This window comes from Megascapheus bottae, chromosome 6, assembly GCF_031878675.1.
Source record: "Megascapheus bottae isolate mThoBot1 chromosome 6, mThoBot2.hap1, whole genome shotgun sequence".
Lineage (NCBI taxonomy): Eukaryota > Metazoa > Chordata > Mammalia > Rodentia > Geomyidae > Megascapheus > Megascapheus bottae.
This window is the reverse complement of record NC_143514.1, coordinates 4,931,079-4,954,915: the sequence shown is the minus strand read 5'-3', so window position 1 is coordinate 4,954,915 and position 23,837 is coordinate 4,931,079. Positions and strand designations below refer to the sequence as shown.

Here is a 23,837-nt window from a genome sequence, read left to right as displayed (position 1 = left end):
CAGCAACCTCCACCGCATCCCCGAATTCTGTATCAAACAAGGGATGAGCAAAATGTAACTGTACCAGTGAAGAAATAACCTTGCCAGAGGGTGTTGTTTTGTCACCAGTGAGGATTGAACTCTGGGTCTCCTAGTCTCACTTGAATTTTCTTAAGGCTGATGCCCCACTTGAGCCAAGCCTCCTCCTCCGTTTTTTTTTTTTTTGGGGGGGGGAGCATGGGCTTGAACTCTGCCTGGACGCTGTCCCTGAGCTCTTCAGCTCAAGGCTACTGCACTACCCTTGAGCCAAGCCCCACTTCCCGTTTTCTGGAGGTTAATTGGAGATGAGAGTCTCAGGTCCTTTTGTGCCGGGGTTGCTTTGAACCTCGATCCTCAGATCTCAGCCTCCTGAGCAGCTAGGATGACAGGCGTGAGCCACCGCGCCCGGCTAGTGTTAAAACCGGATTCAGGACGTCCTGGACATTTCTGCCTTACTGGTTTCCAGCCGTTGCTTCCGAGCTCTGCCTCCTGAATACGCAGGAGCTCGAACCCGAGTCCAAGATGACTCCCTGGAAGAGGGGGTGCAGCCAACACTCGCTCCCGCCGGTGCCAGCGGGGCAAAAAGGGGTCAGCTCCGGCGGAAGCAAAAGGAGAGCGCGCCCGCGGAGAAGGCCAACTGCCGTGACTCGGATTCGAACCGAGGTTGCTGCGGCCACAACGCAGAGTACTAACCACTATACGATCACGGCGCTCCACGGCCGAGCCGGCGTCCGCCCGCCGCGCCCTCCGCCTCCTGAGCGCCCCGCGGGCCTCCGGCGGCTGCGGGCCGAGCGGGGTGTGGACGCGGGGCCCCCGGCACAGACGTCCGGCCGCGGGCGGGGGCTCGGCCCGGGGAGCGGGGAAGAGCGGCTGTCCCCACCGCGGCGCGCGGCGATCGGCTCCCCTGCGGGCTCGTGGTCTGGAGCCGGGAGTTGGGGGAGGCGGTGCGCGCACGCCGCCCGGTCCGGGCTCCCCACGCCGCCTCTGCCCGGGGAAGGCCTCGGTTCCTACCCGGAGAACTGAGTGGGGAGGAAAGCAAGACCACCTTCCTTCCCCCAATTCCTGAGTTCAAGCCTCTCGATTGAGTTTTTTAAAATCATTTCGCGGGTGCAGCTCTCCCTTCCGTGGGGAAGTTTACGACAACACCTACGCGTCTCCTGATCGTCTGGTGCGCGGGGCTGCCAGGCTGTTGGCTCACATTTCGGGGAGGGGGCAGCGGGGAGAGGATCCGGGACGGGTGGAGGGTTATGTCTGTGGGTGGGCCGAGGGGATTCTTCGAGGGTTACTCGTAGGAAAGGACTAGGGGAGAAAGGGGGGTGGTTTCCCTGGGGGCCCAGCTCGTGCATCGCGGGCTCTGTGCTGGGGGGAAAATGGAAAGAACGCTGACAGGGTGAGGGAAAAGACTTCCCCTGACCGGGAATCGAACCCGGGCCGCGGCGGTGAAAGCGCCGAATCCTAGCCACTAGACCACCAGGGAGCTGGGATACAGAAGCCACGCCGCCCTTCCGTGAGGGGCAGGGCTGGAGGGACCGGCCACTCAGGATCGAGATGTCGGCAGCCGAAGCTTCCCTACCGCCAAGTACCTGCGTACCGCAGGCAGGCAGGCAGGTAGGCAGGCAGGTAGGCAGGCAGGTAGGCAGGCAGGCAGGAAGGAAGGAAAGAAAAGAGTCTCGACCCTGCCCGGGCCCGCACCGCTCAATCGCCAGGCCTCGCCTTTCAGCCCCTGGCGGCCAGAAAAAGCCAATTCTCCTTTACCAACGTTGGTGCTGCTTTTCTTTCTCCCTAAGGTGAGATGCTCGGGGCAGGGCTCCTGTACGAAGGGGGGGAGGTTTTCGGGTCCTGAACATATCGGGGATGAGTTGGGAAGTGTAAAAGCAACAGCCGTCGTCCCTGGGTGGGCTCGAACCACCAACCTTTCGGTTAACAGCCGAACGCGCTAACCGATTGCGCCACAGAGACTCGTGTCGGAACTGCACCTTCGAAAGCACACGGCACACGACCGCGGCCGCCGGGCCGTGACCCGGGCCGGGAGGACCCCGGGTCGGACGCCCAGCCTCGGGAGAGCCGGGCAGCGGCCGGGGCCTCGTGAGTCGACCTCGCGGCCAGGTCGAGCGGCGGGAGACTCGGAAGCCCCAAGAGGGGAGCAGGTCTGCCAGGCCTGCCGGGCCTGACCTTGTGGTAGAAGGGCTCTTGGAGATTCGAGCGTTGGTACACGCCAGATCCCCGAGAGATGAGAAAACTGAGATCCCCGAGAGATCCCCGAGAGATGAGAAAACTGAGGGGAAGGAAGGGGGCACCACTGGTGAAGTCTTCGGGCCCTTGCTCTTTCCAGAGGGTCGGCTGCAGAGCACAGATGCGTACAAGTCAACCACGACCAAAGGGCCCCGGCGGGTGTGCGGTTGCTCCTTGTACGGAGTTTACGCTGCTGGAATCTCGGCTCCAATACCATAACGAGGTTGTTGGGAGAAAGTTCACTTTAGCACGGAAGCATGAAAATAGGGAATCTTTCCCTGGCGTTGAGACCAGAGTGAAAGCTTTGCCATCTTCTGGGATATACAAATGCAATGCCATGCGATGCCCTGCCTGTGCGAGCTAAAATTCGGATGCCAAGGATGCCCACACCGTCCTCAAAGACTTCCTCAGGTAACCTGTTCACCGGTTCCATGGTGTAATGGTTAGCACTCTGGACTCTGAATCCAGCGATCCGAGTTCAAATCTCGGTGGGACCTTGTTTAGTTTGATCTTGCCACTTTATGAATTTGGCACACCGGAGATTTGGGGACAGGCTTTCTGCCTTTCCTGTGCACTCCTCTGCACCACCCCTGTAGGAAGGAAGCAGCGGGGCAACTTCTTCCCACCACTTTGCTCCAGCGCATGTGCAGGAAGAGTGCTGTGCCATGGGAGCGAAGGAGCTACAATAAGGCAACTGTGTGTAACGTTTTCCGGCCTCGTTCCCAGGCATGCCTTCCGAGTGTGTTTTTTTCCGGGTAGTATAGTGCCCAGAAACTTGAAGTCCCCCACCCCCCAAAGGATCGCCAGAGACCAAGGATCAATGCAAATTGCAATGAGTCGTTTATTGATGAGCTCGAGCACGGGTCTCTGCGCACTGATAGTCGAGTGCAGACCAGAGGCCCCGAACACAAGATTACAGCCTCTTTTATACATTTTTTTGGTAGGGGGAAGGCCCCAGCAAGTAATAGCAACAAATCAATACACCACGCGGGAAATTTATTCATTAAATGATTGGTACAATTCAAAGCAGGAAAAGGGTCTTGACTAATCATTCTCAGTCTAGCTGGCTGTCATTTTAGGAGGGTGCTTTTAGGCCAGTATAAGTCTAGGGGATCTCCATGGTAACGGGCTTGTGATTGGTTGACACTTGCCCTAGTTTGCTGGCCCTTGCAAGTCCGACCTTGTAGGTACCAGATGGCCACTATCTCTAGCTCCCGGCTTGGAATGTGTATACTCGCTGCTAGAGTGTAGCTCAGTCTGGGACCCAAGGACAAATGGGTGGCTGTAGATTAGTCACAAGGACAGCAGTTGCATTTCTCAGAGTTTTAGCAAGCAGATATACAGAAGCAGAAAGGCAAGTTAAGGAAATACAAGTATAAAAATACAAATAAATACAAGTATAAAAATACAAATGGCTAACATAGGTTTATAGAAAATATATAGATATATTCTACGCTCCTCAGTAGTTTCACGGTTGCTCGTATTTTGCTTCCGCGTGAGGTGGAGACGTTGAAGCCACCAGACGGTTTAAAAATGAATTTTGTACCACGACATGTGAAAGGATTTCAATGTACGTGAATTAATGCACCTTCTATCTGGCAAATATCATGTAACCCTTTTACTAATTACAATAAAAAAATAAGTGAATTCTATAGGTGATAGTGCTGACATGGAGAATGCCCCTGCGCACAACTCATTCGGGACAGCTCGCTAGTGTAAGGATGAAAAGTGAGAAATCATCCCTAGCAAAGATATCCACAAAAGAGTAGTCACAACCTGAGTTAAAACAGTCAGCCCAGAACTTCCTATTCTGTATAGAATTGCTATAATAGCTTTCACATTTAATTCTTTCATTGACTTTCGCCAGGGGAGAGCGCGCACGCAGTCCCCCACTAACACAAATTACGCAGTCGAGTTTCTCCTATGTGGAGAAATCGCAGAGGTCAGCGGGTCCCGAGTGCAATGGACGCGCCTCGCCCTGAGAAAACCGCCTGCATGATCGTGGTGTTTCCCCTGCCAGGTAAGTATGAGATTCTGGGTCACCAACCCCGTCCCAACCTCACACACGCTCCACTCTACACACATGGTCACCAGCCTTTGCCCCATTGCCGGCCTCTCACTGCGTTTCCGAGCACCTGGCCCCCTCCGCTCCCAGCCCCGCTCTTGCGATCTCTCCTCCTCACCGGAAATCCACGAGTGGCTGAGATCGTGGACAGCCCAGCAGCCCCTCGGTGGCCTCATCTGCGTAGGCCACGCCCCTGGTCAAGTCCCAAACCGCGCTCAGCCCTCCACTCCGCACTCGCAAGGCCCGGTACCTGTCGCTCTTCCGCCCACCCGCGCGCCCCTTTTGGTCCACTAAGTGACAGCCCACCCTCTCTCCTGCTCCTCCCCCTCTCGGGTGGAGTCAGTGGAGGCTCCCAGCTTGGTTCCAGGGTGGACCCAGGGTAGTCACAGCAGGATTACTCCTGGGTTTGGTCCTGGACTGCTTTGGGGTTGGTTTAAGGGAGAGAACATTCAGACTTACAACAGCCTCCTCTGCTTCCTTTCTAATCCCGTGGCTCTTTGGGAAGTTACATCACGCATCTAGTTTTATTCCACACATTAACAACACTGATATGGAACATTCTTGGTTGCTTGCCTGACCTGACTGCTTACTTACTCAATAAAGCTCTGCCTAGTTTTCTTACCCTTGTGACGTTTCCAGAAATTATTCTGCAATCAAAGTTAATGACCTAAATTTAAAGGAAAACTTCAGTAACCCTTACCCGCCTCCAGTGACACCTCACCCTACCTGTGCTCATGGGCAGGTCTGTATTCTCATGGGGGTGCGACATTGTGAAGGGCATTAGATGGACTCTCAAACACTGTTGCATTTGCATAGAAATGTAACATGTAAACCACAGGCCTGTGCAGTGAGATCAGCTGTCAATTTGTCCAAGGAAGCAATTACGGCTAGTGGTCTTTGGAATGATGTAGTTCATATGTTCACAGAACTATACATGCCATCAGTTAAGCATTCTGGGTCTAACAAAAACCTGAGCTGTGGCTGGTGGAGGGGGAGCAAGCAGTTTTACTCTATGAGCACCCTATGGAGAGGTTCCCACTTAATTTCCTTCCCACTTTTTTTTTTTGGTATTTAGCATATGTTTAATTTACAAAGAAATGGTAACATAGAGGCAAGTTCTCTCTTCAGTACTCTGAACACAAAATAATTGCATTGTTCATTTTGTTAGTTTAAATAAATGGTAATTCATTTTAGGAACACTGAAAATGCCCATTTATTCGCACTGGTTTTTAAAGGAGCCATCACCCAGGTGGGCTTCGGGGAGGGTGGTGATTTCCACTGTCTTGTCGGTGCGGAGGAAACAGCAGTGAGGTCTCCCAGCCTGCTGGGCCTAGGGCTCACTCCAGTGCACTGTGGATTTCGTGATGTGGGTGTACGCAGGTTCTGCACTTCATTTTATGGTGAGAAGAAATAGGGAAGCTAGTACGTATGTTATATAAAAGGTCTTCCCTGACCGGGAATCGAACCCGGGCCGCGGCGGTGAAAGCGCCGAATCCTAGCCACTAGACCACCAGGGAACACGACCAAGGCCACTTGGGTGTGATTGAAGAACACGTTTGCAAGAGAGGGAAATCTTGGATGGATACACACTGCCTAATGAATTAGCGAAGCGCTTATTTCTGTCAAGGCTCTGCAACATCTCTCTCCTCCCCTCCCTGGGCAATGAGCCCACAAGGAAATACACAGGGATTCCCTTCTAGAAGAAAATAAAAGTGAATGGAGCTGTCAGAAAAAGGAGTAAGTCCTTTCTGGGATAGCTTTTAAGTGTCCCTTTCACTGTCTGTGTGTTCACTGTAACCTATTTTTCTTCCCCCAAGCTAAGCCAGGAAGGCAGCAAAGTCCGGTTACACCAGGCACACGTACAAAGCAGGTGTAAATGAAAATAAAACAGATGAAGAGACATCGGCAGCCCTGAACGAGATCAATGTAACTTCAAAGGCACTTTGAGGTGACTGTACTAAGGAAGAACGTTTTCCGCCTCCCCTCTGAGATACCCAAACTGCTTCCATTGAAGTCCTGCGATGCTCCGGTCAGAACTGGGAGAGGTCTCACCTGCGCTCATCAAAAGATGAAGAGACTCCAAAGTCGTGGTGGGGGTGAAGCAGGGCGATTCTCGCTACGATTCTGAATGTCTGGTTTGACTTGAAAAGCCGTAGATTCTGTCGCTGTACCGCGGGTGAACGGATTAAAAGTGACCGCTAGCGTCCCTGGGTGGGCTCGAACCACCAACCTTTCGGTTAACAGCCGAACGCGCTAACCGATTGCGCCACAGAGACAGGCAGAGAAACCACGACCATCCAAATGCACAAGGCACATAACTGCGGCCTCCTGGGCTGGGACCCGGAGTCTACCACGCGGCCAAGTGCGCCCGTGGGGGACTCGGAAGCCGCAAGAGGGTAGCAGAGGCTGCCAGGGTCTGCACTGGGTCCATCCGGTCCTTCAGGGAGCCTCCGGGCGCGGCTCAGCCAACCGAGCCGCGCTCTGGGAGGTCAGGAGAAGGAGAGGAGGTGGCTTTGCCACCTGCTGAGCCGAGAGATGATGGGGCCCCTTCCCAAGAGACCACCTCACCGCCCGGCAGCAGGGCAAGCAAGGACTCAGAGATGTGATTTGGGTTCGGAAATTACTTTTTTAAATGTTACTGTTTATCATTAAGGTGTTGTACAGAGGAGTTATGCGTTCATCAGATACTGATTTTAACAATTATCTTTCAGGAATTGTAGAACGCAGCTTGTAAGTACAACTCTTTTGAGCAATGTCCTCTTCCTCCCCAGACTTTCTCAGCTCCAACCCATCCCCTCAAGTGACAAGGCTGAGGCATATCAATCATCCCATGGGCTTCTTAGGTCACACTGAGAAATGAAATGAGAAGAGAAAGGGTACTGCCAATGGGTAATTTAAATAAAATCTGTACTACTAGATGGCTGAGATCTGATGATCATGGTTCAAGTTCAGCCTGAGCAAGAAAGCCCATGAGACTCTTACCTCTATTTAACAAGTAAAAATCCAGATTTGGAGCTGTGGCTCCAGTGATGAGTGCCAACCTTGAGAAAAAAACCAACAACAAACAAAACTTAGGAGCATCACCCAGGTCCCAAATTCAAGCCCCAGTACCAGAACACTTATCCATAACAAAACTAAACATGACTTTGTCAAACCACGCTACAGCCACAGGGGATGCCCACATAGCAACGAATGCCATAAAGTCATAAAGATGAAATCTCACCAGCACCCAGTATATGGCCTAATACATTTTCACAGAAGGAACACTGTCCTAAATGGTGACAGGACATTTCCATCAGCCTAGTGGCTATGGGGAAGCTTTTCTAGTCAATTCCCACATCAGGCACACTTAGGTAAACACTGCTTTCTTTGACAAAGGGAATTTGCTTATTCTTGAACTACACACACACACACACACACACACACACACACACACAACCCTATTCCTTTATTTGGTTTATCTAGAGGCCAATGAATCTACCAAGGAATCAGATGATAATTTTTTAGTTTTCAATTAGAAAATGGATAGAACTGAATTGAACTAACCAACTCATGTTTAAGAAGCGTCCTTTAAGTTCCCTGCTTCCTACCAGTATCACCTATGTAGAGGGGCTTGGGATGAAAGAACACTGCCAACTCCGAGTATCTCTCCCCAGGGGAGTGAGGGGTCTGAGCAAATGTGTGTGTGATCATTCCAGTCTCCTCCAAACAGCCACTCAACTAAGGACCACAATTCCTTATCCTACCCACCCAGAATCCAAGAAAACAAGAATGTAGAAGTTTAAAAAGCACTGCTCTGGTGGGGTTACTCTCCTGCCTCAGGCTCTCAAGGGCATGCCAATCCTGGTCAATATTGACTTTTACCTATATTTATCTATCCATATTTTTTGTAGGTCATGGGGCTTGAACTCTGGTCCTAGGTGCTGTCTCTAAACTCTTCGGCTCAAGACTACCACCCTACCCCTTGAGCCACACACCACTTCTGATTTTCTGGTGGTTAACTGGAGATGAGTGTCTCATGGACTTTAGTGCTTCGGCTGACGTTGAACCGTGATCCTCAGATCCCAGCCTGCTGAGTAGCCATGGCACCTGGCTAACATTGTGCATATTATGGAGAACCTGACACACATTCCCCATGGCCCAGCAGTGAGGGATCTTGAAGACGTCCAAACTTGGTTCATATTTGTGAAAAACATGCAAGTTTTTGGATAAAAGACTGCATAAACTAGCCTTGGCCTACTGGCACAAAACCCAGTATACCTAAGGGCTAAAACCCTGCTTGTTGGTCCTGCCTGCTCATCCAGGTGGATTCTGAGTCTCAGCAGGTGAGAATAGTGGATATGAATGTTCATAATAAACCTAAATGGTAGCTTGCTTTTCATTTTCATTTTCACTGTACTAAGAAAATGGAAAAGAAAACGGAACCCAGGCGTGTGTGTATACAAAGGGAAAGATGACAGCACCCCTTCCTCCTCCCCCATCCATGCTGACACCCCCTTGCATATAAGTGGTAGGCAGTGGCAGAGCCCGGACGAGCTGCGCAGACACGAAGCTCAGGAACCCCAAGTCCTGCCCTGGTCATCTGCACACCTGGCAGGGCTGGGAGGGACAGCTTGAAGGACAATCAATGACAATAACACCCTTGTTGGGGTTCATTCCAGGAAAGTACAGTTAATCAGATACAGAGTAGGTGGCATCTGTTGGAAGCTCGAAGGCTTTTTCCGGGGCCTGGAGGCCGGAGTGGAAGTTTTTGCTTTTTCTGAGGTGCAAATACCCTGCATAGCTCTCCCGACTCATCGAAGAAGCCCCGGGGCGAATACCTGCGTCTTCTCCACGTAGTCTTGCCATTATGCTGTTTGTGGGTTCCATGGTGTAATGGTTAGCACTCTGGACTCTGAATCCAGCGATCCGAGTTCAAATCTCGGTGGGACCTTATTGTTTAGGTTGAGGAAAATGTCCATTTTCTCTCGCTCGTGAAACCTGGCTGCTGTCTGCTTCCCCGTCCTGGCTTTTTAGGGACAGAAGGGCTTCTCGGTCTATGGGAGAGCGGGTTCAGCGCCGCCTGCCTTGCTTGGGGTCCCAGCTCCCTCTTCTCTCCCTGGCTTCTACTCCGTTTCCAGTCCCCCACGAGGCCCGAGATGCCTTCGCGGGTCCCCCTCGTGCTCGGGGGTTCGGGGGCAGGGTGGGAATTTGGGGGTAGCCTGCGCCGCAAGGCCGCCAGCCAGTCCCCGGGCCCGCGGGTCTGGAACCGGGCACTCGCCGTCACTCTGGCTTCCGCTGCGGATGTGACCCGCAGACCGCAGGCGCGGCGTGGGCCCGGCGGCCGGCGGGTTCGAGCCCGACCCCGGTTCCTGCGGGTTCTCGGCCTCCAATCGGGGGAGCGGCGGCTCTGGGGGCCCGAGAGAGGGCGGCGGGGCAGCCCGGGAAAGCCGGCAAGGGGCTGGAAGAGGACTGAGGACCCGCGGCCTCGACCCCGGCCCCTACCCCTCGCGCGGGGCGTCTCTCCTCCTCTCCCCAGACCCCCGTCTAACTCCGGGAAACAGGTGCGGCGGCCGCAGGTCAGGCCTGCGACCCCAGCTACTCAGCAGATGCGATCTGAGGGGTCGAGGCTAGAGGGCGGCTCGGGAGGAGTCCGAGCGACGCTGATCTCCATCGAGCGTCCGGAAAGTCAGGAGGGAGGGGGGCTGTGACTGGAGAGAAAACGTCAGGGACAGCGTCGGCCGCTCGGCTCCCGAGGGCTGGGGCTGCAGCTGCGTCCGCCGCCGCCATCCGGACACAAAGCCGAGTCGACGCCCGCCGGGCTAGCGAGGTCCCGGCGGCGCGCTCGGCTCCGGCGGAAGCAAAAGGGGAGCCGCCCGCGGAGAAGGCCGACTGCCGTGACTCGGATTCGAACCGAGGTTGCTGCGGCCACAACGCAGAGTACTAACCACTATACGATCACGGCGCGCCACGGCCGGGCCTGAGTCCGCCTGCCGCGCCCTCCGCCTCCTGAGCGCCCCGCGGGCCTCCGGCGGCTGCGGGCCGAGCAGGGCGTGGACGCGGGGCCCCGGCACAGACGTCCGGCCGCGGGCGGGGGCCCGGGGAGCGGGGAAGAGCGGCTGTCCCCACCGCGGCGGGCGGCGCTCGGCTCCCCTCCGGGCTCCGTGGTCGTGCGGGGCGTCTGGAGCCGGGAGTTGCGGGGAGGCGGTGCGCGCACGCCGCCAGGTCCCGGGCTCCCCACGCCGCCTCTGCCCCAGGCCGGGGAGGCTGTGGAAGTGCTTCTGCCGGTCGCGGCTCCTGGGAGAGCCATTTCTCCTTCATACTATTTAAATGACTTAAAAATTAATGCTCTCCCCTTAACTATATATATGCGATCTCCTCTAATTGTTCTTGCGTTTATAGCATTTAGCTTTCATGTTCCACAATGTGACCACCAGGCCTTCAGAACCGGCCGTGTAATGAGAATTGCAGAAGAACCTCCCTGACCTGGGATCGAACGTGGGCACGGCGGCGGGAGCGCTGAACCATGCCCATTAGACCACCAGGGAACCTGCCATGGGTGAAAAGGTGGTTCTGTTTGGTAGACATGTAAAACAGAATTCTTAGGTTTGAGGAAGGGGCCGGGCCCTAGCGGGCCTGGGCTGTCCCGGCCACTTTCCTTCTTTACATGGGCGGTGGAAACCCACAAGTAGTCCTCTCTCGTCCACTGGGCCATGCTTCGGCACTGCTCACGTGAAGATTTGTTAGGAGAATCCACACTGATGACCGCAGTGGCAACACTGCCTCAAGGCACCATCGGGTCCCAATCATTTCCCCATACAGCAGAAAGGGGTGTCCAAACTCAGGGTGACCTCTGCAGCTTTGTTTGTAATTAAAAACAATTACAAGAACATAATCATAAATTCGCAGTCCTTTGGAAAGAAGTAACTCAATTACTTACATTGTGGTTGAGGAAATGTTTGCTTGTGCACGCGCGCTTGCACACACACACACACACACACACACACACACACACACACAGGCAACATTTATCCTGTTGTTCCCTGTGGTGGTAATTCTGGTTAGAACACTGAATGTAGGTACCCAGGGCTGGGCAATCCTCTCTCAGGGTGTTCCTGTCAGGCTCTCCCCACACCCGCCCATGAAAAATACAGCTCCTCTTTAGCTTGCTACAGCCGTTTTTCCTGAGTTCTGTGAGCCTCACAATGCTTTCAGCGCCTCCTCTTGTGTTGTGAATACAGCATCCTTGCTACAAAAGTAACAGAAAAGGAGAATTTTATTTCTCTACTGGAAAGAATATTATGCCATTTGCAGAGAAATGGATGGACCTAGAAACAAATACAGGCTCAGACAAATGATGCATCTATTCTCTCATATATGAAAGTTAGGTGTACATTATGCACATATATGGAAACACACACATGTAACTCCTCTAAGTAACGGTTTAAACAAGTAAATACTATGAAGGTCAAATATTCTTTTGGGTGGCGAGGTAAAAGGAAATATGATGGATGAATAGCCAGAGAAAGGGGGGCTAATACGGCCTGTATATTCAACAAGCATACGGCCTGACATGAGAGTATGGATGGGACTAGAAAAGGTGGGGAGAATGATGGAAGGGGCGATACCAAGATTCACTGGACTCATATACATGTTGAGTTGAAACCATTTTTTTATAACTACTTAAAGATTTAAAAAATCAGGTTGATGTAAAAAAATCAATGTTAATAAATTCTTAATTAAAAAATAAATAAAGCAATTTTAGGGTGAAAAAAAATCAGGTTGACGCTTACCGGAGAGTTTAAAACATTAAGACCAAGTGACGGTTTGGCTTACAGTACGTTCGCAGCCCCTCCGTTTCCTTCAACAAGAACCCATTGCTTCTCAACATTGGAAAGTTTCTACTCTCTATCTGGGGCTGAACAAGGATCAGGTTCTGGCTGTAACGCTTAGAGCCAACAGCAGATAGGCAAGAGACCAAAGGCTTCAGCGAAATAAAAATCCGGACAGTAACGTCCCTGGGTGGGCTCGAACCACCAACCTTTCGGTTAACAGCCGAACGCGCTAACCGATTGCGCCACAGAGACGGACGAAGTGGTTCTAGATCTCTCTTCTAGACCTCACAAACCATCCTTCACCTTCCTGCAGTCGGATAAACAAAGGTTTTAATGTTCAATCTATCCAACCGTACGCACTGTCGAAACCAAAATAGACATCCAAGCCAATAATCACTCCGCAGGGCGCTTTCGGCGGGTAGACGCGGCGGGCGCGGTCCGCTGGGGGGCTCGGATGGCGGGCGGGCGGGCACCCAGGGCTTCCCGGCCTCTCTAGGCGGGATGACCGCTCCGAGGGCTCCACTTTGTCTCCCTCGCGCTCACAGTCCCTTTCCTGCCCCTTCCCCAAGCCGGAGCGGGCAATCGGAGAGCTCCGCTGTCTGTCCTCAGAGCAGCCGGGCTTGCGTTCTCCGACCGTTCAATCTTGCCCGGGACCCAGATTCCTGACACCCAAGAGAGATCCCCGTCCCCACGGCCCTGCCATAGGTTCTAGGCAGAATGAGGCCAAAAAAAGGGGATGGGGGAAAGGAAGGGAAAGGAAGAGGCTGAGAGTGGAACACTAAGTGGAGAAGGAGACGACGGACCCCGGGAGTGAGGAGAAAAGACACTGGGTGCTGGGAAGAAAAACCGGGCAGATGTATTCATTGAGTGGCCAGCAGAATAAAGGGAAATATTGCCAGCTTTGAAAGGGTAGGAGATAGAAGTGTAATAGGAGTAACTAGTCAAAATTCTACGTCAAAAAGAAACGCGTGACTCTTTCATTAAACTAAGACACCAGGGGAGAGCGCGCACGCAGTCCCCCACTACCACAAATTACGCAGTCGAGTTTCTCCTATGTGGAGAAATCGCAGAGGTCAGCGAGTCCCGAGTGCAATGGACGCGCCTCGCCCTGAGAAAACCACCTGCATGATCGTGGTGTTTCCCCTGCCAGGTAAGTATGAGTTACCAGACCGCCCAGCCTGCCTAAACCACACACACCCTACACTGTACACACATGGTCACCAACTTTTGCGCGCCACCCCCCTTCCCCAGGTCCTCCTAACCCTTAAGAGCACCTGCCACCCTCCACCCGAAGACATGCTCGGCGGTCTCCCTCTCCCACCGCACTGGAAGTCCACGAGTGGGTGCTCGATGGGTCCGACTAGCAACCCCCGCCCCTTGCGGCGACTTCATTTGCATAGAGCACGCCCTCTATGTGACGTCACAGACGCTGCTCAGAGCTACTGCTTCTGTCCCGCCCGCCTGCGCGCAGAGGTCCACCTGGGGTCCAGAAAGGCCCGAAGTGCGTGCTTTAGGGAGTCCACGGAGTGATCACCCACCCTCTCACCGCCCGGGAGAGGATTTGTCCCGGGTTCGTGCATGGACGTCTGTGGCTATCGATCCATGCCCAAAATGATGGAATTTAGGCAAAGAACAGTTAGTACAGATGCCTGCGGTTCGTTTCTAATTGCTTCTTCGTGGAGTTACATTCTACATCTAGGTTATCCCCGTGCTCTTTTCGAAGTGTGTGTGATTTCTGGATCCATCTACTGTCATTTTCTTCCTTTTTCTTTTCCATCCCTGTTTTTCCTTTTTCCTCTGCCGCCCAGCGCACTGTGGGGCGAGGAGGAGAAGACCCTGGTGTGAGCCGGCCTCTCGCCGGGCCTGCCCCGAGCGCAGTGGGACGTGGTCCCCGTGGAGTTCATCCGACCACTCCTCCAGCGGGACAGCGGGCCGCGGACGTGCGGAGGAGCCACGCTCGGCCGCGCAGCGCTGGGGAGCTCTTACTTCTCACGGGACCGGCGGAAGCAAAAGGAGGCTGCGCCCGCGAAGAACGCCGACTGCCGTGACTCGGATTCGAACCGAGGTTGCTGCGGCCACAACGCAGAGTACTAACCACTATACGATCACGGCGCGCCACGGCCGGGCCGGCGTCTGCCCGCCGCGCCCTCCGCCTCCTGAGCGCCCCGCGGGCCTCCGGCGGCTGCGGACCGAGCGGGGCGTGGACGCGGGGCCCCCGGCACAGACGTCCGGCCGCGGGCGGGGGCTCGGCCAAGGGAGCCGGGAAGAGCGGCTGCCCCGCACCGCCGGCGAGCGGCGCTCGGCTCCCCTCCGGGCTCCGTGGTGGTGCCGGGCGTCTGGAGCCGGGAGTTGCGGGGAGGCCGTGCGCGCCACTGATTGCCGATGTGTTCCGCCCCTCCGATGCATCTTTTCCACCCAGGCGCCCGGACAACTCGACCCTCCACCCCTGTGTCTCTAGTACCAAGGGGCCACAGGAGCCCCGTGGAAGGCCCAGCGGAGCTCCAAGAATGTTTAGAAACTCCACCCGCATGGGAAAAGATGAGGGAGTGGAGGTGGATCGCCTCCAGTGGCTGGTGGAGGGGATCTATCAGACTGTCAGCACTTTCTAGGGAGGCTCCCCTTTTTTTTATAAGTGATATCAAGAGAAACCAGGCAAGCCAGGAGCGCGGGAATCTTGGCGGTGCACACAAAACACCGGCTACCCGCCCGCCTGCCCGCCCCCCTACTTTGGGGCAAACCTGCCACCAGCGCTCCCCAGCACGCATTTGCTGATTCGGATGTCGGCAGAATGTGGATTCACTGGTAAGAGGAAGTGCAATGAGGGGGAAACTTGGTGGATATGGAAGAAACTGCACTATAAAACAAATTCCCTGACCGGGAATCGAACCCGGGCCGCGGCGGTGAAAGCGCCGAATCCTAGCCACTAGACCACCAGGGAACCGGACGGCACGGCCCAACGTATGACTGAGGGACAAGTGTGATCAGGGGACTGGGACCCGGGCGATGAAGGCCCGTTCTGGAGGCCTAGAGCCGGGCCCCACTTCTCCCTCGCCCTCCCTGCCGATGCCCTGGGCCCCGAGGCCAGGGAAACGCTCCGGAATTCCTTCTGCCCCGCCTGAGCACGGTGCGCCCCAGCGTCCCTCACACGCCTGCTTTCAGATCTCGCTTTGCTCGTCTGCCGCGTGTCCACGCTTCCCTCGGAGGGTGCTGAGCCAAGTCCTCCCGATCCCCGGCTGCCCACAGGCCCAAGGGATGACCCGTCCCCTTCGAGGGCTCCCTCTTTAGTCTCGGTTTGCTTTCGAGCTCCAGTGCAGACGCAGAGCCATTCCTTTTATGTCTTTGCTATCCTCCATGCAAGGCGAGGACCCCGGCTCCTGGCCGTGTTTTGGGCTTGGGGTGCAGTCTTCTCCCTTCCCCTTGGCGCCTCTCTGCGGCCTCCCCTCCTCTCCTTTTTCTTTCCGTTGTGTTTCACGCAATGGTTTTAAAGTCAACGCGGCAGAGGAGGAAACAGGCACAGGGCCTCCGGGAGAGCATTTGGGAAAAGGGGGAGTGCCCCTCTTTGAGCAGTCACCCAGGAAATGCCAATCTCAGGTTCCACTTTGTGCACCTGGCGCCGCCTCGCGGGCAGGATGTGAAGTGCACGCCGGTGTTGGCGCGCCGGGGCCCCTCTCCGGCCTTTCCAGCTTCACAACTCCGCTCCCTCCCTGCATCCACGAGGCTGCGCCACGAGCTAAGGGCCCTGTCCCAGGAGCCAGACTCTCCCTGCCTTAGGAGGCCCTCACCCCCACCCCAAAGCGGGTTGCCAGACGATGTGACACCTAGACACCTGCCAGTAGTGAGTTCCTACTACTTTTCTGCTGCAGGATGGAAGTTAGAGAAAAAATAGTTGGTATTGTGAATATCCAAGTTCTTTTCCCCCCCCTCCCTCCCTTCCTCCCTTAGCTTTCTGGCTCAAGGCTTAGGGCTATGGAGCCACAGCACCACCTCCAGTTTCCTGGTGGTTAATTGGAGTTGCACAGACTTTTCTGTCCAGGCTGGCTTTGAACTGGGATCCTCAGATCTCAGCCTCCTGAGTAGCTAGGATTAGAGGTTTGAGGCACCGGTGACTGGCAAGAGTCCCCTTTCTAATGAAAACTGGGATGTAGGGTTGGTTTTGCTCTTTGGGACATTGAAAGTGTCTTATCTCCAATACATGAGAGACCAGCCTTTCCCTCTGTCAGACAGTTGAAAGTTCAAAAGAAAAGTTATCATTGTTTACTACTGCAGTGCTAGGTCTACACACACACACACACACACACACACACACACACACACACACATTATATAGCCGTGGCTATAATGTGGCTCCCTCCTTGCCCTTGCCTGTACTTTGAGAATCAGCAGCTTGGGCCTCTGAGCACACCTTGTCAGGACCTGTTTCTGAGATGTCGCTGCCTATTGCTCATTTGAGGAAAGGAAATCTGGTGGAGGAAGGTGATAGATGATGCTGGAATTGGAGTACAAGCACCTCCCAGGGAGGGCTCTGGGTAGGAAGCGGGTTGCCAAGAATCTCAGGCAAAACCTGCTCATTCAGCCCACATCTGTCTAACCCAGAGTGAAGAAAAACAGCTTTCCTTGCAAAAGTCACCAGACTTCCTTTAAACACCAGGAAAACGGAGTTCTGAGGATTGTGGTTCAAAGCTAGCCAAAGGTAGGAAAGTCCATAAGACTCTTATCTCAAGTATTACTCAGAAAAAGCCAGAAGTGGCACTGTGGCTTAAGAAGTGGCACTGTGGCTTAAATGGTAGAATGCTAGCCTTAAGCACAGAGAGGCTCAGGGACAGTACCCAGTTCCTGAGTTCAAGCCCCAGGACCAGCAAAAGCAAACCAGGAAAAGGCATTTTGTATGGCTCCCAATAGCCAGGTATTGTAATCCTAGTAACTTGGAGGCTGAGATCTGAGGACTGCAGTTCAAAGCCAGCCTGGACAGAAAAGTTGATAGCCGGGTGTGATGGTTCATGCCTGTAATCCTAGCTACTCAAGAGGCTGAGATCTGAGGATCAAAGCCAGCCAGGGCACTAAAGAACTTGAGTGCGGCGCCCGGCACCCCTGACCAGCAGGGAAGAACGGACACCACCCGAGGATCCTTCTCGTATCACGCTTTTAATGAAGAACCACTTGGTTAAAGGGAGAGCTGAAGCAGAGGGGCCCTGGGCAGGGAAATGCAACTGCTTATATAGGCCCAAGGAACAAGGGGCTCTCTACCATTGGCTGCTCTGTTGCTAAGGCCGTTTTGAGACTCGGGATTGGTCACGCCCTTTTTCGTCATGCGCAGACTGAAGAGCAACTTGATACTTAGTAACGAGTAAAGGCCTCGCACTCACATACCAAGTAAGTTACAAGGAGCGAGGCAGGAAACAGATGCCATCGGGCTCCCCACATCTCCCCCCTTTTGTTTTATAGCAGCAAGCCAAAATGCCTGTTGTGAAGAGAGTAGAGGTGCTGTCCTCCAAAGTAAAATTCGAGGTCCTATTCTAGAGGAGTGACCCAGGAGGCCAACCCTGGATCCCTCCCCTCCAGGTTCTCTATCCCCTTTGTGGAGATGGGCTAGGAGCGCAAACCCATATGCTGACGCACATGCTCTCCCTGACCTGTTAGGGTCAGGAGTGGTACTTTGTCCAGCATTTCACAACTCTTGGCTGTCCATACTCCTATTCCTCGTGCAATAGACCGAGGTCTCGAGGGTGCAAAGGCAGTACAGGGTAGTTTCAATTGGCCTTTAAAGCTGCAAGCTATACCTGGGGAGAACATCCTTGCTCTAAAGCAGTGAGTGCATGAGCAACCAGTACTCTATCCCTTCTATTGTGAGATCTCATGCGACAGAGCAACCAGAGGCTAGAGACACAAAATCCACAACAGGCTGCAACAAACACTCCCAGCCCAGCCCACTCCTTAACAAATGACAAGGAACTTTCAATCCAATCCAAAACTTGTCCTGCAGTTATTGTGACCCTGGTCTGATTGATCACCATAATTTCTGATCTTAGACGTTCTGTTAGGTCCTCAAACTGTTCCATCCACTGTTCTTTTAATAACCACCTAACTTTCTAGGCAAATTTGCAGCATAGGAAAAATTATTATAAGGTAGGGTTGTTACACACATTCCAGAATAACTGGCTGCACATACAAGCTGAGAATACCTATACATTAAATCCATTTGTTCCTGCAATAAGTCCACCCGTTGATTGAGAATCATAAAACCACGATACAAGTGCTGATTAGTCTCCGTCCGCGTCTCCATGGCTGTTGACCCTGCGGCTGACGGCAAGGGCCGCCGCTGAAGTCACTGCAGTCATTGAGGCATTAGTCACGGGCATCGGTAATGGGAAGGTCTTCATTATTGCCCACATCATTTTTTCCTTGTTGCTCTTTCCCCTCTGTCTCTTCGTCCAAAGTCATGGCAGCAGAAGAATTATTAACAGGATTATTCCCAGGACTTTGTTTCGCATCATCCTCTTTGGGCGTTTGATTTTCTTCCAATATTCTTACGAGGCGCTGTGGTACCCAATGGGGGGAATCTTGTCCCTGTGGAAAAACACAAACAGCTCCCCTGGATCTCTGAATTACAGGATCCGGTCCATACCATTTATTATCAATGACATTTCTCCACATTGCTTTTTGTATAGATGGCATCGCCATTTTATTAGCATGCCGATCAGCGGCTGTTTGTCCTCTATCATCCACTGTTACATAATTTAGGGTAAACAGTGCAATGGCCAGCCTTTCTCTGGGGGAGGCATCTCGGCCTATTCCCTCCTTTTGTTTAAATAAAAGTTGTTTAAGAGTCCTATTGGCACGTTCCACAATTCCCTGACCCTGGGGATTATAGGGAAGGCCAGTAGAATGAACCACCTGCATTTGAGTGCAAAAGGAGCGAAATCCAGCAGAGGCATAAGCAGGGCCATTATCTGTTTTTAATTTTAATGGTTTTCCCCATGCTGCCCAGGCTTCCAAGCAATGAACTTTGACATGGGACACCCTTTCCCCAGTAAGGGCAGTGGCATGCATTATGCCAGAGAAAGTATCCACAGAAATATGAACATATTTTGTCCGGCCAAACTCAGGCACATGAGTAACATCCATTTGCCATAAGGCGCTAGAGCAAAGTCCTCTAGGATTAACCCCGATTATAAAAGAGGGGTGATATACTACACAGGATTGACAAGATTTAACAATTTCTCTAGCCTGTTGGCGTGAAATGGAAAATTTATATCGAAGGGTTTTTGCAGAAACATGATAAAGTTGATGAAAATCTCGCGCTAATTGAACAGAATTATGGGAAAGGCCCACCAGGGCTCTGGCAGTCAAATCCACTAAGGCATTGGCCTCTGACATGGGACCAGGCAAGCCAGTATGTGCCCGAATATGACCAATGAAAAAAGGATTTTTCCTTTGTAAAATTAAACTCTGAAGTTGGGATAATATATTTGAAACTGTACTGCTACCTTTTATGGAGGCTGCGACTTCCAGGGATGCCACTGCATTAACTACATATTGTGAATCAGAATATAGGTTAAAAGGCTCAGGAAATTTCCTGAATACTTCTAAAACTGTTAGACATTCAACTACTTGTGGAGTTTCTGGTTGAAAATTTAAAGTTACTGGCTCTTTTCCTTGAACTACATAGGCGCCTCGGCCTGTTTTTGACCCATCTGTAAATATAATTAGGGCATTACTCAGAGGCAGTTTTTTCGTAACTTTGGGGAAATACACCCAATCTTCACGCACAAAATTCAGCAGTGGATGTTTGGGATAATGATTGTCAATTATATTTGGAAAGGAGCACACCAAAACTGCCCACCAGTCAACAGAGGCAGCCAATATTTGTACTTGTTGCCGGGTATAAGGAATAATTAATTTGTCAGGAAATTTTGCAAAGTGAGTCAAACACGCCTTGCAACCTGTAAGAGCTAGCAAAGCAACTAATTCTGGAAAATACTGAATAGTTTTTAAGCCATAAGAATTTCCGTGCAACCATAACAATGGGCCTTCTTGCCATAATACTCCTGTAGGATAATTGTTTGTTTTAAATATGCACAGTAAGATTGGCGCTGATGGATTTACACGCAAGAGTTGTGCATTTTCTATGGCCTGTTCAAGACGCTGAATGGAACTCTTAGCCTGAACAGTCAATTTTCTAGGTGAGGTAACATCCGGGTCTCCCTCCAATAAGGAAAAGAGGGGCAACAATTCAGAGCGAGGGACATTAAGAAAATTTCGCACCCAATTTACGTCCCCCATTAATTTTTGAAAATCATGAAGGGTATGCAAATGCTTTGTTTTCAAGACGACCTTTTGGGGTGTCACAGCTATGGGAGAAATTATGGAACCTAAAAACTGAACCTTTTCTGAAAATTGCACCTTTTCTGGTGCCAAGTTTAAGCCTGCCTTTGCAAGGAGTTTAGATAATTTATTAAATACTTGAAAAAGGATATTCTGCTCAGGGGCAGCTATTAGAATATCATCCATATAGTGAAGAATTCTAACAATGGGAAATTGCTGTCTCACAGGGAAAAGAACTGTGTCAACATATAGTTGGCATATTGTAGGGCTATTAGCCATTCCTTGTGGAAGAACCCTCCACTGAAATCGTGCATCAGGTTGTTCATGATTAACAGAAGCAAGGTAAAGGCAAAACGTTCTCTATCCCTGGGATGCAAAGGAATAGAAAAGAAACAGTCCTTAATATCAATAGATATAATGGGCCACTTTTGAGGCAAAGCAGAAAGCAGCGGGAGGCCGTGTTGGACTGACCCTAATATTTGCATTTGAGCATTAATGGCTCTGAGATCATGTAATAGTCTCCACTTGCCTGAGGTCTTTTTAATAACAAAGATAGGAGTGTTCCACGGGGAAACAGAAGGTTCTACATGCTCCAATCGTAGTTGTTCCTGTACCAATTGAGTTATAGCCTCCAGTTTCTCTTGGGACAGGGGCCACTGAGGCACCCACACCGCTTTATTTGTTAACCAGGGTATGGGTGTTGGACCAGCGGAGGCTAAACTTTCAGTGACCCCCAAGAAAAACCCAAACCTCGTTTATCTTTGTTGGCAACTGGCTCTACAGGGGTATGTCGGCCCTGTAAATGTTTTCCTAATCCACCAGTAGGGACAAAACCCTGATTTCTCATTATAGTTTGTACCATTGAAGAGCAATCAGTGGTTAGAATTAAACCCATTTGCTGTTGGATATCCCAGCCCCACAAATTAACTGGGACCTGGAGGACAAACAGCTGAATTTTTCCCTTTTGACCTTCCTCCGTGGACCAGGTCAGCTGTTTTGCGCTGACCCGAGGAGTATCTGCATAACCTAAGCCTTGCAGGGTTTGTGAAGAAAATTGTAGGGGCCATGTCTTTGGCCACTGAGTTATTTGGATGATACTCCGGTCAGCCCCCGTGTCCACCAGACCACTAAAGGTCCTACCTTCAATTGTTAATGTTAACATGGGACGGTTATTTAAGGCCATGGACAAGCAGACAAGGTCTGCTCCTGAGGTACTTAAACTTCTTTCCTTTTCTTGTCTAGGGAAAATTTGATGATGAAAATTAATTGAGCAATTTGATCTCCAGGGGCCACCGAAATGGCTCCTCGAGAGACTGAACAGAGGACTTGGATGACTCCCATGTAATTAGGGTCGACAACCCCGGGGAACACCATAAGGCCTTTCATAGTGTTAGAGGCACGTCCCAACACTATCCCCACCATTTTTTCAGGTAGGGGGCCTATTAGGTCAGTTGCTATGAGCTGAGCCCCCATGTCGCCAGTTAAGACCACTCCGGCGGTGGCACGGAGGTCCAACCCTGCAGATCCTGCGGTTGCTCTGCGGGAACAAATGGCTGTTGGAGATGAGGTGAGAGCCTCTGATAAGTTTCCTGGCACCGAATCCCCTGATTTTGCGGGCCCTGGGGCAATGGGCCCCTCTGCCCGTTTTTTGGCTCCAAGGCCTGAGGTTGCCGGATAAGCTGTCCATTCACATCTTTAACGGATCTGCACTCATTTGCCCAATGTTTTCCCTTTTTACATCGTGGACAAAGTCCCGGTTCGCGAGGGGGCCTCTGCTTTGAATATTTTAAATTGGGACACTGCTTTTTAAAATGTCCTGGCTTTTGACAGTTGAAACATAATCCTGAATTTCTAGTGGTCGCAGCTACCGCGGCGACAATTTTATCCAAGCTCACAGGGGCTCCCACCTCCCGGCAGGCCCTAATCCAATCTTGTAAGGGCTTGTCTTTTACAGGAATTATAGCCTTTTGGCATTCAGGGAGGCTTTGTCCAAAAATAATTTGTTGAATTAAGAGCATGTGATCCTCTGGGGCCCCGAACAATTTATCTGCAGTTTCTAGGACTCGCCCAACAAAATCTGTAAAGGGCTCGGTAGGTCCTTGAACAACTTTGGTAAGGTTACCACGGCGCTCCCCCCGACTGGCAAGAGATTTCCAAGCCGTGTAAAAAATATTATTAATCTCTTGATAAACCTCATTGGGATATCCAGTCTGGTCTGCTGCATAGGGGCCTTTTCCTAATAACATTTCGGTTGACCAATTGGGGTGGCCTGCCAGTGTATTTTCCCTATGTCGGGTAGCGGCCAAATCTGCTGCAGAAGCACAATAATCAAGGTACTGGCCATGCGTCAGGCAAGAACGTCCAATTTCGTACCAGTCTGTGGGAGTCATGCTGGTAGTCTGCAATCGACGAACCAAAGCAATGGTGTAATTTGCAGAATGACCATAATTTTGTACAGCGGCCATGAGATCCTTTAAAGCTTTATAAGAAACTGGCTCAAAAACTCTCTGTCCCGTAATGGGATTTTCAAAAACAGGAAAAGCAGAGGCCAACCGAGACCAGGTGCGGGCCTTGATAAAGGAACTTCCCTTTGGGACGTAAGGGGGTGGGGCAGAGGGGGCAGGTCGGGCCTGGCCATTGTCTGCACCAAATCCTCCCCTGGGGCTGTATCTGTCAGCCTCATACGCGGCAGCCTGTTCCTCTAGCTCCTCCTCTTCATTTGAACTTAGCTCCTCCGGGAGCCCATCCCCCTCATTTTCTGTGCTTTGATCTGACTCTCTTGCATCCTGATAGAGGGAGCTCCTTGGTCCCTCCTGTTTTTTCTTTTCTCTTCTCTCCTCCTGTTTTTTCTTTTCTCTTCTCTCCTCCTCCTGCACTGTACTTTGTGAGGGCTGCAGTCCCTCAATTCCATTCTTTTGTTTTCTCTTACATTTTACCCCACTCTTGGTGGTCCCTCCTTCCTTGTACGATGACTCCGAGAGACTATCCTGGTGCTTAATTAATACCTTCCTCCCTTCTTTAATAATCTCAGTATTTCTGTCCTCCTCCAAACAAGCGCGCACCATTCTCCATATGGGCAACGTGGCATGGGAGACCCCTCCCTTTTCTAGAGCTCTATCCAGGTCCTCGCCTAATATATCCCAACAGGCCAGTGAGAGATCTCCAGACTCCGCAAACCATGGGGCGTGTATCTCAATATCTGTTAACACTCTATGTATTGTGCCGCGGGAAATTCTCAGCCCACGCTGTTTAAGAAGGGCCTGTAAAGGGGCACAGAAGTCCCTTATACGGCACACACTTCCTGAAGAGTTACCCATACTGATGTTTAAAGACCGAGTTAACACAAACCACAGAGGAAGAACGATAACAAGCACCTAGACAGGAAC

At 51.9% G+C, this 23,837-nt stretch overlaps 13 non-coding genes across 13 annotated transcripts; 2 read left to right on the top strand and 11 right to left on the bottom strand.

Annotated features, from left to right (window-relative positions):
* Nucleotides 1-656: 656 nt before the first annotated feature.
* Nucleotides 657-728, bottom strand: Trnah-gug (transfer RNA histidin (anticodon GUG)). Its single transcript has one exon. It is a non-coding gene; the product is annotated as a tRNA-His (tRNA).
* A 694-nt stretch (nucleotides 729-1,422) lies between these two features.
* On the bottom strand, nucleotides 1,423-1,495 carry Trnae-uuc (transfer RNA glutamic acid (anticodon UUC)). Its single transcript has one exon. It is a non-coding gene; the product is annotated as a tRNA-Glu (tRNA).
* A 408-nt stretch (nucleotides 1,496-1,903) lies between these two features.
* Nucleotides 1,904-1,977, bottom strand: Trnan-guu (transfer RNA asparagine (anticodon GUU)). Its single transcript has one exon. It is a non-coding gene; the product is annotated as a tRNA-Asn (tRNA).
* Nucleotides 1,978-2,675: 698 nt separating this feature from the next.
* Trnaq-cug (transfer RNA glutamine (anticodon CUG)) lies at nucleotides 2,676-2,747 on the top strand. The gene has a single exon. It is a non-coding gene; the product is annotated as a tRNA-Gln (tRNA).
* Nucleotides 2,748-4,114: 1,367 nt separating this feature from the next.
* Nucleotides 4,115-4,278, bottom strand: LOC150061248 (U1 spliceosomal RNA). Its single transcript, XR_016536034.1, has one exon. It is a non-coding gene; the product is annotated as a U1 spliceosomal RNA (small nuclear RNA).
* A 1,482-nt stretch (nucleotides 4,279-5,760) lies between these two features.
* Nucleotides 5,761-5,832, bottom strand: Trnae-uuc (transfer RNA glutamic acid (anticodon UUC)). The gene has a single exon. It is a non-coding gene; the product is annotated as a tRNA-Glu (tRNA).
* A 685-nt stretch (nucleotides 5,833-6,517) lies between these two features.
* Nucleotides 6,518-6,591, bottom strand: Trnan-guu (transfer RNA asparagine (anticodon GUU)). Its single transcript has one exon. It is a non-coding gene; the product is annotated as a tRNA-Asn (tRNA).
* A 2,585-nt stretch (nucleotides 6,592-9,176) lies between these two features.
* Trnaq-cug (transfer RNA glutamine (anticodon CUG)) lies at nucleotides 9,177-9,248 on the top strand. The gene has a single exon. It is a non-coding gene; the product is annotated as a tRNA-Gln (tRNA).
* Nucleotides 9,249-10,187: 939 nt separating this feature from the next.
* On the bottom strand, nucleotides 10,188-10,259 carry Trnah-gug (transfer RNA histidin (anticodon GUG)). The gene has a single exon. It is a non-coding gene; the product is annotated as a tRNA-His (tRNA).
* Nucleotides 10,260-12,307: 2,048 nt separating this feature from the next.
* On the bottom strand, nucleotides 12,308-12,381 carry Trnan-guu (transfer RNA asparagine (anticodon GUU)). Its single transcript has one exon. It is a non-coding gene; the product is annotated as a tRNA-Asn (tRNA).
* A 742-nt stretch (nucleotides 12,382-13,123) lies between these two features.
* LOC150061242 (U1 spliceosomal RNA) lies at nucleotides 13,124-13,287 on the bottom strand. Its single transcript, XR_016536095.1, has one exon. It is a non-coding gene; the product is annotated as a U1 spliceosomal RNA (small nuclear RNA).
* Nucleotides 13,288-14,169: 882 nt separating this feature from the next.
* Trnah-gug (transfer RNA histidin (anticodon GUG)) lies at nucleotides 14,170-14,241 on the bottom strand. The gene has a single exon. It is a non-coding gene; the product is annotated as a tRNA-His (tRNA).
* A 754-nt stretch (nucleotides 14,242-14,995) lies between these two features.
* Nucleotides 14,996-15,067, bottom strand: Trnae-uuc (transfer RNA glutamic acid (anticodon UUC)). The gene has a single exon. It is a non-coding gene; the product is annotated as a tRNA-Glu (tRNA).
* Nucleotides 15,068-23,837: the final 8,770 nt, after the last annotated feature.